The sequence below is a fragment of the Geotrypetes seraphini genome, chromosome 2 (assembly GCF_902459505.1).
Source record: "Geotrypetes seraphini chromosome 2, aGeoSer1.1, whole genome shotgun sequence".
Taxonomy (NCBI): domain Eukaryota; kingdom Metazoa; phylum Chordata; class Amphibia; order Gymnophiona; family Dermophiidae; genus Geotrypetes; species Geotrypetes seraphini.
In genome coordinates this window covers 413,910,169-413,922,339 of record NC_047085.1, presented here as the reverse complement: position 1 = coordinate 413,922,339, position 12,171 = coordinate 413,910,169, and the positions used below count along the sequence as shown (strand labels likewise).

The following is a 12,171-nucleotide window of genomic DNA, read 5'->3' as shown; positions in this document are numbered from 1 at the left end:
TATTTACCGAAGAAGATTTACACAGCATACCGGAATCCATCAGGCTATATGCTGGAAACGAAGACGGAAAGCTGACAGGATTGATGGTCAGTCTAGAGGAGGGGTGTAGGCAGATTGATAGGCTTAAAAGCGATAAATCCCCGAGACTGGATGGCATCCATCCGAGGGTCATCAAGGAACTGAAAGGGACCATAGCTGAACTGCTTCAACTAATAGCCAATCTGTCGATCAAATCGGGAAAGATTCCGGAAGACTGGAAGGTGGTGAATGTTACGCCAATCTTCAAGAAAGGTTCGAGGGGAGAGCCAAGAAACTACAGACCGGTGAGTCTGACCTCGGTACCAGGAAAGATGGTAGAGGCGCTGATAAAGGACCGCATCATTGATCACCTTGACGGACATAGGCTGATGAGGACCAGTCAGCATGGTTTTAGCAAAGGCAGATCGTGTTTGACGAACTTGTTGCACTTCTTTGAGGGAGTAAACACACAGTTACACAAGGGCGACCCAGTCGACATTGTATATCTGGATTTTCAGAAGGCGTTTGACAAGGTTCCGCATGAACAACTACTTTGGAAAATTGCGAGCCATGGAATCGAGGGTGAAAAACGTGGATTAAAAACTGGCTGGAGCATAGGAAACAGAGAGTGGGGGTAAATGGACAATACTCGGACTGGAAGAATGTCACCAGTGGGGTGCTGCAGGGTTCGGTGCTTGGACCCATGCTCTTCAACATCTTTATAAACAATCTGGACATTGGTACGACGAGTGAGGTGATTAAATTTGCGGACAATACGAACTTATTCAGAGTAGTGAAGACACAGGGGGATTGTGAAGATCTGCAATGTGACATAATTAGGCTCGAGGAATGGGCATCAACATGGCAGATGAGGTTCAACATGGATAAGTGTAAAGTGATGCATGTAAGTAACAAAAATCTCATGCACAAACACAGGATGTCTGGGGCGGAACTTGGAGAGACCTCCCAGGAAAGAGACTTGGGAGTTATGATTGACAAGTCGATGAAGCCGTCCACGCAATGTGCGGTGGCGGCGAAAAGAGCGAACAGAATGCTAGGAATGATAAAAAAGGGGATCACGAACAGATCGGAGAAGGTTATCATACTGCTGTACCAGGCCATGGTGCGCCCTCACCTGGAGTACTGCATCCAGCACTGGTCGCCGTATATGAAGAAGGACACGGTACTACTCGAAAGAGTCTAGAGAAGAGCGACTAAGATGATTAAGGGGCTGGAGGAGTTGCCGTACAGTGAAAGATTAGAGAAACTGGGCCTTTTCTCCCTCGAACAGAGAAGATTGAGAGGGGACATGAACGAAACATTCAAGGTACTGAAGGGAATACTTAGTAGATAAGGACACATTGTTCACCCTCTCCAAGGTAGGGAGAACGAGAGGGCACTCTCTAAAATTGAAAGGGGATGGATTCCGTACGAATGTAAGGAAGTTCTTCCTCACCCAGAGAGTGGTAAAAAACTGGAACGCTCTTCCGGAGTCTATCATAGGGGAAAACACCCTCCAGGGATTCAAGAGAAAGTTAGACAAGTTCATAATGAACAAGGACGTAGGCTGGTAGGACTAGTCTCAGTTAGGGTGCTGGTCTTTGACCAGAGGGCCGCCGTGTGAGCGGACTGCTGGGCATAATGGACCACTGGTCTGACCCAGCAGCGGCAATTCTTATGTTCTTAGACAAGTTCCTGCTAGACTAGAACGTACGCAGATAAGGCTCAGTTAGGGCTCAGATCCTTGACCAAGGAGCCACCGCGGGAGCGGATTGCTGGGCACGATGGACCACTGGTCTGACCCAGTAGCAGCAATTCTTATGTTTTTAAGTGTGTTAATGACAACATTAGCACATGACCTGCAATAAAATATATTTTAAAAATCACCCCAAAGTGCTGCACTGTATCTGGGTAAAGGGGCTGGGACTTGATATACCACTTTTTCTATGTGGTTTGCACAATCAAAGCAGTTTACATATTTTAGACAGGTACTTATTTTGCATGTGAGGCAATGAAGTGTTAAGTGAATCGAACTCAGAGTGCTGAGGCAGCTGCTCTAACAATTAGGACACTCTTCGACTCAATAAAACCCCTTTATTACCACACATTAAGCCCAGATTCTAGTAAATTTTAGTAAAAAGACCCCTTAGGCACCTATCCAAATATGTCCTAACTTGAAAAAATTTTGGTCCTCAATTTGGAATAAGATTAAATATTAATCAGCCTCATATAAAATCATCATATGAAAATCATTAGCTATTTAATGTTTACAAATATGAAGCCTGTTTACTAGATTTTCTTATAATAGCACTAAAGCTTAGCATACATAATTGGTGTGATAATACCATATTGGACGAGCATATGTGATCAAACTGTGTTTGTCTAATCAGGAAGTATAATGAACTAACAGCAGACCAATGGAAACACTAATTTAAATGTAAACAAGATAGGAAAAGCTAGATTTGTACACTTATACTTTGAAATAACATGATTATATAGCCACAATCAAATACAGTTATTGAAATTATGTAATTAACTTTTTAAACGAATAAAGCTGAACACAAAAGAAATAAAAAAGATCAGGCTCACCGCTTAAATTTAAAAAAAAAACAAAAAAAAAACCTTACAAAAAGAAAATTGCTCTCACCTTTCAGAAAAGAACTCTGAAAACTGGCTGGAAGTCTTCGGTGACTGATAGTAACGAAATATCCAGACTACACAATTTAAAAACAAAAAACAAAATAGATTTACATATATGTTATTCTCTGCTTCAATACTATAGCTGCTAGCTGTTCCTTGAAGTTCTGATGAACAGGAAAGGCGTGTTCTTGGTTTGCCTCGTGTAACAGCACTATGATATTTCATCATTCTTCAGCAGAGCATTTGTCTAGCTGCCAAATATTCCTCCACTCATTTTACCAACAGCACTAGACATGCCCTTTCAGAAATTTTAATGCTACCCTGGCCTTCTGATAGCCTTATTCCTGTTGCCTTATGGGATTTGTAGTACTGATTTTAATGGGTAAAATTAGGGCTACGTATACCACGCAACACTAGAATATAAATTCAAAACCAGGACTGGCCAAAATGTCTCCCTCCTAGAACAGGGTAACAGGGAAACTTTGAAGTCTAGGCAGTATTGAATTACACAGTTCTCCTTAATAATAATAATAATTTTATTCTTATATACCACCAAAGCCATAATAGTTAGAGCCATAATAGTTTGAGGCAGTTTACAACAAGAAGTGCTGGACAATCAGAGAAATGATCACAATACAAAGTCGTCGAATACATGCTTCCAGAATAGAAGTGAAAAACTATAAAATTCTAAGGTTACAAATCGATTAAACAATTTCGTTTTTACTGATTTTCTAAAACTAATGTAGGATGAGTAATGCATAATAATTTTACCCAGCCATTCGTTCCATTTACCTGCCTGGAAAGATAGAGTTCTTTCCAGGAATCTTTTGTAGCAGCAGGCCTTAATTGTTGGATAAGTGAACATATGAATTCTACGTGTGGGCCTAATAGAACTATCCAAATTAAATTGAGAAACCAAGTACAGTGGAACCTTGATTTACGAGCATAATTTGTTCCAGAAGCATGCTCGTAAACCAAAATACTCGTATATTAAAGTGAGTTTCCCCATAGGAAATAATGGAAACTCGCTTTGATACGTTCCCCCCCCCCCCCCGAGGCCAGCGGCGCTGCTCCTCCCCCCCCCCCCCCCCGCTCGCAAAGGCCCGTGCGAACCGGCACCCCCCACCTTAGAAGATCTTCCTGCCTCTGCCGGGCCTTGAACATGCATCTGCGCCGAGATCTCGGTGAGAGGGAAAATTAGAAGGCCTTGAGCATGCGCAGATGCATGCTCAAGGCCCGGCAGAGGCAGGAAGATCTTCTAGTGGCACCGGCACATCCTGTGGGCTGTGTGCCGGTACCAGACCGGGGGGGGGGGGTAAGTTCAAGTTGTTCGGGCGGGGGGTGCCGGTTCGAGCGAGGGAGCCTTTGCGAGCGGGGGGGAAGCGATGCCGGTTATCGGGGGGTACTCGCAAATCGAGTCAACCCTCAGATTGTGAGACAAGTTTTGAGAGAATGTTTTGCTCGTCTTTCAAAACACTCGCAAACCGGGTTACTCGCAAACCGAGGTTTGACTGTACATAGGGGCCAGGCCAAATATTGATTTAAAACAAAGACAAAAAAATTTAAACAAAACTCGTGCTTCCAGGGGCAGCCAGAGTAGCTTTTGATAATAGGGACTTATATGTTCCCATTTTTTCAACCCAAAATCAGTCAGACTGCTGAATTTTAAATAACTCTTAGTCTTTGAAGGGTTTTTTTTTTAAGGTTCCCAAATAGATGATGTTACAATAATCAAGCACTGAAACTGTTCAGAAACTTAGAGCTCCTTTTACAAAGCTGCGCTAGCAGTTTTAACGCACACACTGGATTAGCGCGTGCTATAGCGTGCACTAGCCGGAAATCTACCGCCTGCTCAAAAGGTGGCAGTAGCAGCTAGCACATGCAGCAATTTAGCACACGCTATTCCGCATGTTAAGGCCCTAGCAAGGCTTTGTAAAAGGAGCCCTTAGGCTCCATCCAGTATCATATTTAACATTTCTGCAAATGCTGCCCATAAACTATGCTCCTTGTGACTTACAGTAAACAAGTAAATTAGAATCACAAAATAAATAATTTTGTGACTTAAGCAGGCAGGACAAGCTCCTACCTAAGTCACTTGAGCCAGGTATCTGCTGATATTTGATGGCACTTAACCGGATAATGCCACTGAATATCAGCAGAAACCAGTCATTTTGGAACCTATCTGGCCTTTCCAGGGGCGTATATGGGGGCAGGAAGGAAGGAGCTGGCAATTATGTGGGTGATGAATGAGCCTGCATGGCTAAATGGTAATATAGGACAGCACAAAAAGAAGTCCTAACTATGCCTGCTTAGCTATGCATAAGAATATAAGAATAGCCTTACTGGGTCAGACCAATGGTCAATCTAGCACAGCAGGCCATCCTCATGGTGGCCAATCCAGGTCATTAGTACATGGCCAAAACCTAAGGAATAGTAATATTCCATGCTACCGATACAGGGCAAGTAGTGGCTTCCCCCATGTCTTTCTCAATAACAAACTATGGACTTTTCCTCCAGGAACTTGTCCAAACCTTTCTTAAAACCAGCACTTGCATAACTTCCAAATACTCTGCCTGCATCCCTTCATATTCATCATCAAGCCTCCCTGTTTTGACCATCCCCATAGCCCCCTCCCCCACCCACCTTAGATTATCTCCACTCCATGAAGATTCCAATTCCCTCCAATCTCTAAGCCACCCCCAAACCCCACCCCATCACATCCCCTCTTCGTGGATCCAACTGGAAATGCTTAGAAATGGTATTCTTGGAAGACCATGTAGCTGCCCGACAAACCTCCTCCAAGGCAAGCCCATTAGACTCAGCCCACGACGTCGCCACCGCTTGGGTCGAATGAGCACGAAGACCCTCCAGCAATTGCTTTCTTGTCAGCAAATAAGAAGAAAGGAGAAAGGAGCAGACAGAGAGGAGAAGCAGAGAGAGATCCAGAGGGCAGCGGCGAGAGTAAGCTCCGCCCATCCCACCGCGTCGGAATCATCATCATCCGAGCACCCCTCTAAAAGGGGAGGAGCCAACGGCTGACTAAGGCAGGAGCCAGCACAAAGAGAGAAACAGCAGGGAGCAGATAGAGAGAAAGAGAGCCAGCAGTAGGGAGAAAGGAGCAGAGAGAGAGAGAGACAGAGAGAAGCAGAGAGATCCAGGGGGCATCGGCAAGAGTAAGCTCTGCCTACCACCACCGCGTCGGAGGAGTCATCATCCGAGCTCCCCCTTAAAAGGGGAGGAGCCAATAGCGCGCAGCCATTCGGCATTTGTGAAGATCCTCAAGAAGGGCAGAGTCACTACACCCAAGGACACCAAGGAGGAGCAATCAAGGTAAGGAAGCCAACAAACAACCAAACAAGTGCACATATATACATAACAACAGCAGGACACACTCAAACTGCTATCCTAAGTTTAGGAACACCAACACAGGACACCACAACACTAGTCGACACTAGACAAAAGCGACACATTAGGAGTTGATACAGGGAAAAACATATAATCAGGGAATAAGGAAGTAGCAAGCAGCAGGCACAGAAGAGAACACACACTCACACAAGCAAAAAGGAACAGTAAAAGAAGAGAGTACTCCAGAAAGGCGGACAGCAATGGAAGCAGAGGGAATCCAGAAGATGAGCTTTCCAGTGTTCTGCACAGACTGTCATATGTATGACTACCTCCCCTCGGGGAGGCAGTCATATGTATGTGGTTGGTATCAGGAGCTGAAAAGCTTGAAGAGGGAAGTCAGGCAACTCAAGGACCGGATTCATGAACTGGAAGGACTCTACATCACAGAAGACCCACTCAGGACAGCGGAGGACTTCATGAGAGGGAGACACATTGAGGAAGAAGTCAGAGAACTCGAGGAATTCATCGAGGAGGCCTGCAGGAGGAGGGTGGAAGAACACGAACATCAGAGGAAAGATGAAGACACGCCAACATGGAAGGGAGAACAAGTGGAAGACGACTCCAAGTAAGATACCCACAGAGGAATCCCGCAGGAAGGGGAGAAATGGTCTAGTCGATGCCCAGAAAAAGAAGCTGCTAAGCACACCGAGGACACCCAACGGGTGGTGGACACCTGGAATGCGCTTCCAGAGGGAGTGATAGGACAGGGTACGGTATTGGAGTTCAAGAAGGGATTGGACAATTTTCTGAAGGAAAAGGGATAGAAGGGTATAGTATACAGGGTATAGAATACAGGTCCTGGACCTGATGGGCCGCCGCGCTAGCGGACTGCTGGGCATGATGGACCTCAGGTCTGACCCTGCATAGGCACGGCTTATGTTCTTAAATTGCCTCCCTGACCCATCGAGTGATGGAAGTTCTGGATGCCGCCAAACCTTTGTTGCGTCCTGCAAACAACACAAAGAGATGATCTTAACGCCTAAAATCATTCGTAACCTGCAGATAGTGAAGAAGAATCCTACGGACATCAAGCAAATGCAAGGAATGAAACCTCGATCCATAGTCCTCCTCCCGGAAGCTCAGAAGAAAAAGACAGATAGCAGGCACACCTCACATCCTTTGAGGGGAGGGTGTGCAGGGACCTGGGGGGAGCCAGGTGTAACCCCCAAAGTTGACACTGCTCAGCCAAATATCCCTTGCTCACTGAAAAGCACTCTCAACAGGAGCCAAAACTGGGCAAACATGGCAAAAAAAATCCAGGAGCAAGTGGAACTGCAACATCCGCCTGTTAGAGATATAGAATACTGAGGGACACCTGCTGGTAGATAAACATAGAAACATAGAGTATGATGGCAGAAAAGGGCCGTCAGCCCAACATGTCTGCCCACTCAAAAAAACCCTCCCCTTAAAAGAACACCCCCCCTAAGCAATTCCCGAAAGTGAACCCACATGTTTATCCCATCGTTTCTTGAAGTCGAGCATGTTGCTGGCTTCAACTACCTGACGTGGAAGGCCATTCCAACGATCAACCATTGAGTAGATGTGTGCTATCCCATTAGTCTCTGGATTCATCTGCTGCTGTTGCTAAGGAATTAAGGATTGCTTGATGGGAGATATAGAACCAAGTTAAGTTAGTTTTGGCAGTGTTTAGTTTGAGCTTGTTGTTGTTAGCCCAGGTAAAGATTTTGTTTATTTCTCTTGAGACTGATTCTGCAATGTTTGTGTGGCGGGATCAATATGCATCAGCATAGGTTAGGAGTTGTTCTCCATTTGTGAATTTGATCTCGCCAAGTGAGCTCATAAATAAGTTGAATAAAATTGAAGATAGAGGGGAGCCCTGCGGCACATCACAGAAGGATCTCCAGCTCTGAGAGAATGTGTTGCCTTTCCACACAACGTATTCTCTATTGCATAAGAATGAGTTAAATGATTTATGCACTGATCCTCCAATTCTGATTTCACTGAGTTTCAACAGAAGGAGGTTATGGTCCATAGAGTCAAAGGCAGCCAAGATGTCAAATTGTTGCAGAATTGCTTGTTTACCTTTGCTTAGTAATTGCTTGATATTAGTCATGAGTGTAAGAAGCAGCAGTTCAGTGCTGTTTTGGGCTCTGAAACCATACTGTTAGGTGAAGGCAGCAGTGTTGATCCATGTATTTGTTCAGTTGGTTTCAGACTACGGTTTCTAGTAATTTGGTCAGTATTGGGATTCCTGCAATTGGTCTGTAGTTAGGAGTGGATAGGTTCATACTATGGGTTTTGGGAATGGGCCATCTGGCATGGTAGGCTCCCATTGTGGAGTAGGGAATTGAAAAATCTGGTTACCCATTGATTAATAAAGTCTGGGGCACTCACATATAACTTATTGGTGAATGAGTCAAGGGTATTGCTGCGTGTGGATAGTTTGGTGAGGAGTGTGGTGACTTCAGTTGTGGTTATAGGGGAGAAGGTAGCCCAGATTCTGTCTGCAGGACAGTCATCATCTGTGATGGGTTGTATGGTAAGTTATCCTAGAGGTGCTGGTTGACTGAACAATACCTTCTTGAATTTTCATTATTTTATCTAAGAATCAGCTAGTTCCTGAGCACTCAGTTGGGATGAGAGTTTGGACAGGCCCAGTGCTGGGTGTAGTTAACGTGCACATAATATGAAAGGGTTGCTTGGTGCCATTTCAATTTCATTAGCAAAGTACAAGACTATAGCGGGAACTCATGGCATGGCATGGCACAGCACAGGGCAGGAGCGTACAAAGATCGCTCCTGCCTTGCTTCACCGCTAGACCACCAGGCTTTAAAAAGTATGATGGGGAGAAAGCCGGGGGTGGGTCAGAGTCAGCCCTAAGCAGGTCTTGGAGGGGTCCAGGAGGCGGGAGTGGGTCTGAGTTGGCCCTAAGTAAATTGTGTAGTTTTTTAAAAAGTAAGTCCAGTAATGGGGGGTAAAGCAGTGAATAATCGAAGTCGCGAGTGCCAAACCTGTGAATATTGAGGGGGAAATGTACTAGCAGTTAGCCATGGGCTTGGTGGTCTGTATAGGAAAGATGGGCTATTTTATCCTGGAGTACGCATGTCATATATTCCAGATCTTGTTGAATGCTTGACTCCAGCAAAGATATCTGAAGTGGCTTTTGTAAATCAAGGCTAGTCCTCCACCTCTTTTGATTTGTCTGGGTGCATGTAATATACTGTAGCCATCTGGACAGAGATGGGGAAGCTCAGGGCTGTTTGCCTCATTTAGCCAGGTCTCCGTAAAAAAGACTAGACCAATATTATTTTCTATGAATAGTTAATTTATTATCAGTAGTTTGTTTGCAAATGATCTTGTGTTGACACAGATGCATGGCACCGGAGTGGCAGCTTTAGTCTTGTTACTATGGTTGGCAATACTAATTGGGAGTAAACTGTCATGCTTTCCTACGTTTAGTGGGGTTTTATTTGCTTTTTGGTGGATTGCAAGGTGGGTATCCAAACAGAAGGAGTGGAGAGAGTTATATCTAGTAGGAACTGCCTTGGGGTTAGATGCACTGATCCTTGCTTGGATTTTCTTTCCTTGGCCCAGTAAATTGGAATAGAATGGAAGGCCATGTCTTGGGTTTTATCTTGGGTTGTTAGATCAAATACGAGGGTGATTTCATAAACAATGCACACTATTTTTTTTTTTTATTTACATGTTTGTTTTTTCAAGTATTTCTTTACAATCCCATATAGTCTCCCTGCTTTGTAATGACCAAGTCCCAAGTCTGAGAAGCTTCATTATTCCATCCAAGACACCATTTTTGTTCAGTTGCCGAATGGCTCGGGTACCGGCAGAAAAAAGCTCTTCCAGAGATGCAAAATGCATAGGTTGATTCAACTTTGGATAAAGGTCGAAGACTGGTGGACTCATGCCTGGACTGTAGGGAGCATGAGGTAACACCTCCCAGCCGTATTTGCGCAGTTTTTCAATTATGACAGGAGCAACTGAGGTAGGGTTTTGTGCATTTTTCTACACATTTTTTTGCAAAAAAATCACAATAATACACTGCTGTGACACTTCTTCCACATGGAACTTTTCTGTGATGATGATGTCTTCATGATCATAAGCAAAAATCATCATTTGTCTGTCTTTTGATTGAGCTCATCAAAATTTTTGGGTCGTGCGGAAGATGGAGCTCTCCACTCATCATTGAAAAACTACATGAATATGGCTGGGAAGTATTACCTCATGCTCCCTACAGTCCAGACATGAGTCCACCAGACTTCGACCTTTTTCCAAAGTTGAAACAACCTTGCGTAGACATCATTTTGCGTCTCTGGAAGAGCTTTCTTTCGCTGGTACCCGAGCCATGAGGCAACTGAACAAAAACGGTGTCTTGGATGGAATAATGAAGCTTCCCGGACATTGAGACTCGGTCATTGCAAAGCAGGGAGACTATATTGAAAGATTGTAAAGAAATACTTGAAAAAAAATAAAACATGGAAATTAAAAAAAAAAAATACTGTGCATTATTTATGAAATGACCCTCGTAGAAAGATAATTAGCAAATATAGCAATTTAATTTTACTTACAGTTGTATAAGGACATGCTTGATGAGATGAGAAAACCTGTGGATTTAGTTTCTGGGTGAAGAAGAATGTTCCTTGTTCCTCTAGGCGATAGCTTTATTTTCACACGCCTTGGGTGGATGGTGCTGACGGCCTGCAATAGTGGCCAGTCACCTAACGGCTCCAATTGTGGTTCGCCGTTCCTTTATAGCTATCTGTACTAATCCCACTCCTGAGGAAGGTATCGAAACGGAGCTCTGTCAAGTGGAGACTTCTACAGATTACACAGACTACAAAGCTCCAAACAAAGCTAAGTACTTAAATCTAAGGACTTTGGATGTGCATATACCCTTCGGATTTTTCCTGAGGATGTTTACTTGAATTGCCAAAGAAGATATATATAACAAACTGCACATATTGATTTTTGATGTTTTATATATGACTGTTTTTTATAGGAATTTTATACTCACTGGTTTCATGAAGATAAGATATAATGAATGAACTGGGCTTTATTGGATAAATTGTCAAGCGTTTGCACCTGCACTTTATATATCCATCACAAATTAGTTCTTTAGCTTTTTAAGTATTTTTAAAGACTCTATGCACTTTTTCTAGCATTTCAGCACTTTTTAAAATATTTTTTGGAGTCTTGGGAGATCATTAAGGACTAGTTCTACTGGAAAAAATGTTGTAACAGATATATAGATGGACGATGTGATGTATGAGGCAGTCCTTATTTAGACCCATGGTCTAGTGCTAGTCACTTATAATAATAATAATAACAGCTTATATACTGCAATACTTAGGAGTTGCTGCCTGAGCCAATTCGTCTCCCGCAGGGCATTACCAAGGCTCATACTGATGTCCATTATTTAAAGCTAATTATTTGGTTGCTCCAGTTTTTTGCACACGTTATTCAACATTCTTTCCACAAGAACTAGAGTTCTGTCCAGTTTGTTATTGGAAATGAAGAAGAATGTGACAGACAAGAGCTACAAGTAGGTTTCTTCAGGTCGCTGCTGGAGTCGTTGCTAGTAGGTTTCTTCAGGTCGCTGCGCTAAGAAGCGTGCCTTTGGCTTGCACCTTACAATGAGGTAACTTGCCCTTTTCCAGGTTTTTACACTGCAGTTCTAATGGTCTATTAAGTTGGTATTTGAGCATTTTATTATAATCATACTGTCACTATAATTTTAAATGCCTATGACCACATACAGTTGCGGTATACTATCAAAAATGAATTTGTTTAAAAAGGTAGAAAATATACCTTAATAAATAAAATATGGGTGAGCTGTGAGTGGTGGAGGGCCATCCTAGTCTAGTGCTTGTCTCCTACGGTTTTTAGTCTATGAACCCATTTTAACTGTAAAAAATATTTTCACAATCCCAGCTCTATCTGTTTTGGTTGTGTTTCATAAGTGGGGAGTGGGAAAGACGTCGTCAACCTTGGGACAAACAATCTTTATTCCAATTTACACAGAAATAGTACATATAAAACCATATATAATAAATAGTCCTATAAGCAGAATGTCCTTAGGATCCAGTAGATGACCCGACATGGTCTGTGTTTCGGCCTCCAGATGGAGGCCTG

At 43.4% G+C, this 12,171-nt stretch overlaps 1 protein-coding gene across 5 annotated transcripts in view; it reads right to left on the bottom strand.

The window, feature by feature from the left end:
• ASNS (asparagine synthetase (glutamine-hydrolyzing)) overlaps positions 1 to 12,171 on the bottom strand; it is a 213,017-nt gene that overhangs the window by 175,490 nt on the left and 25,356 nt on the right. For 3 of the 5 annotated variants that reach the window (XM_033931030.1, XM_033931032.1, XM_033931036.1), the window contains one exon: positions 2,666 to 2,732. The exons of the other annotated variants lie outside the window; for them this stretch is intronic. The gene's annotated coding sequence lies outside the window, so the exon portion shown is untranslated. Of the gene's footprint in view, positions 1 to 2,665; positions 2,733 to 12,171 lie in introns of those variants that run through there. 5 annotated transcript variants of the gene reach the window in all.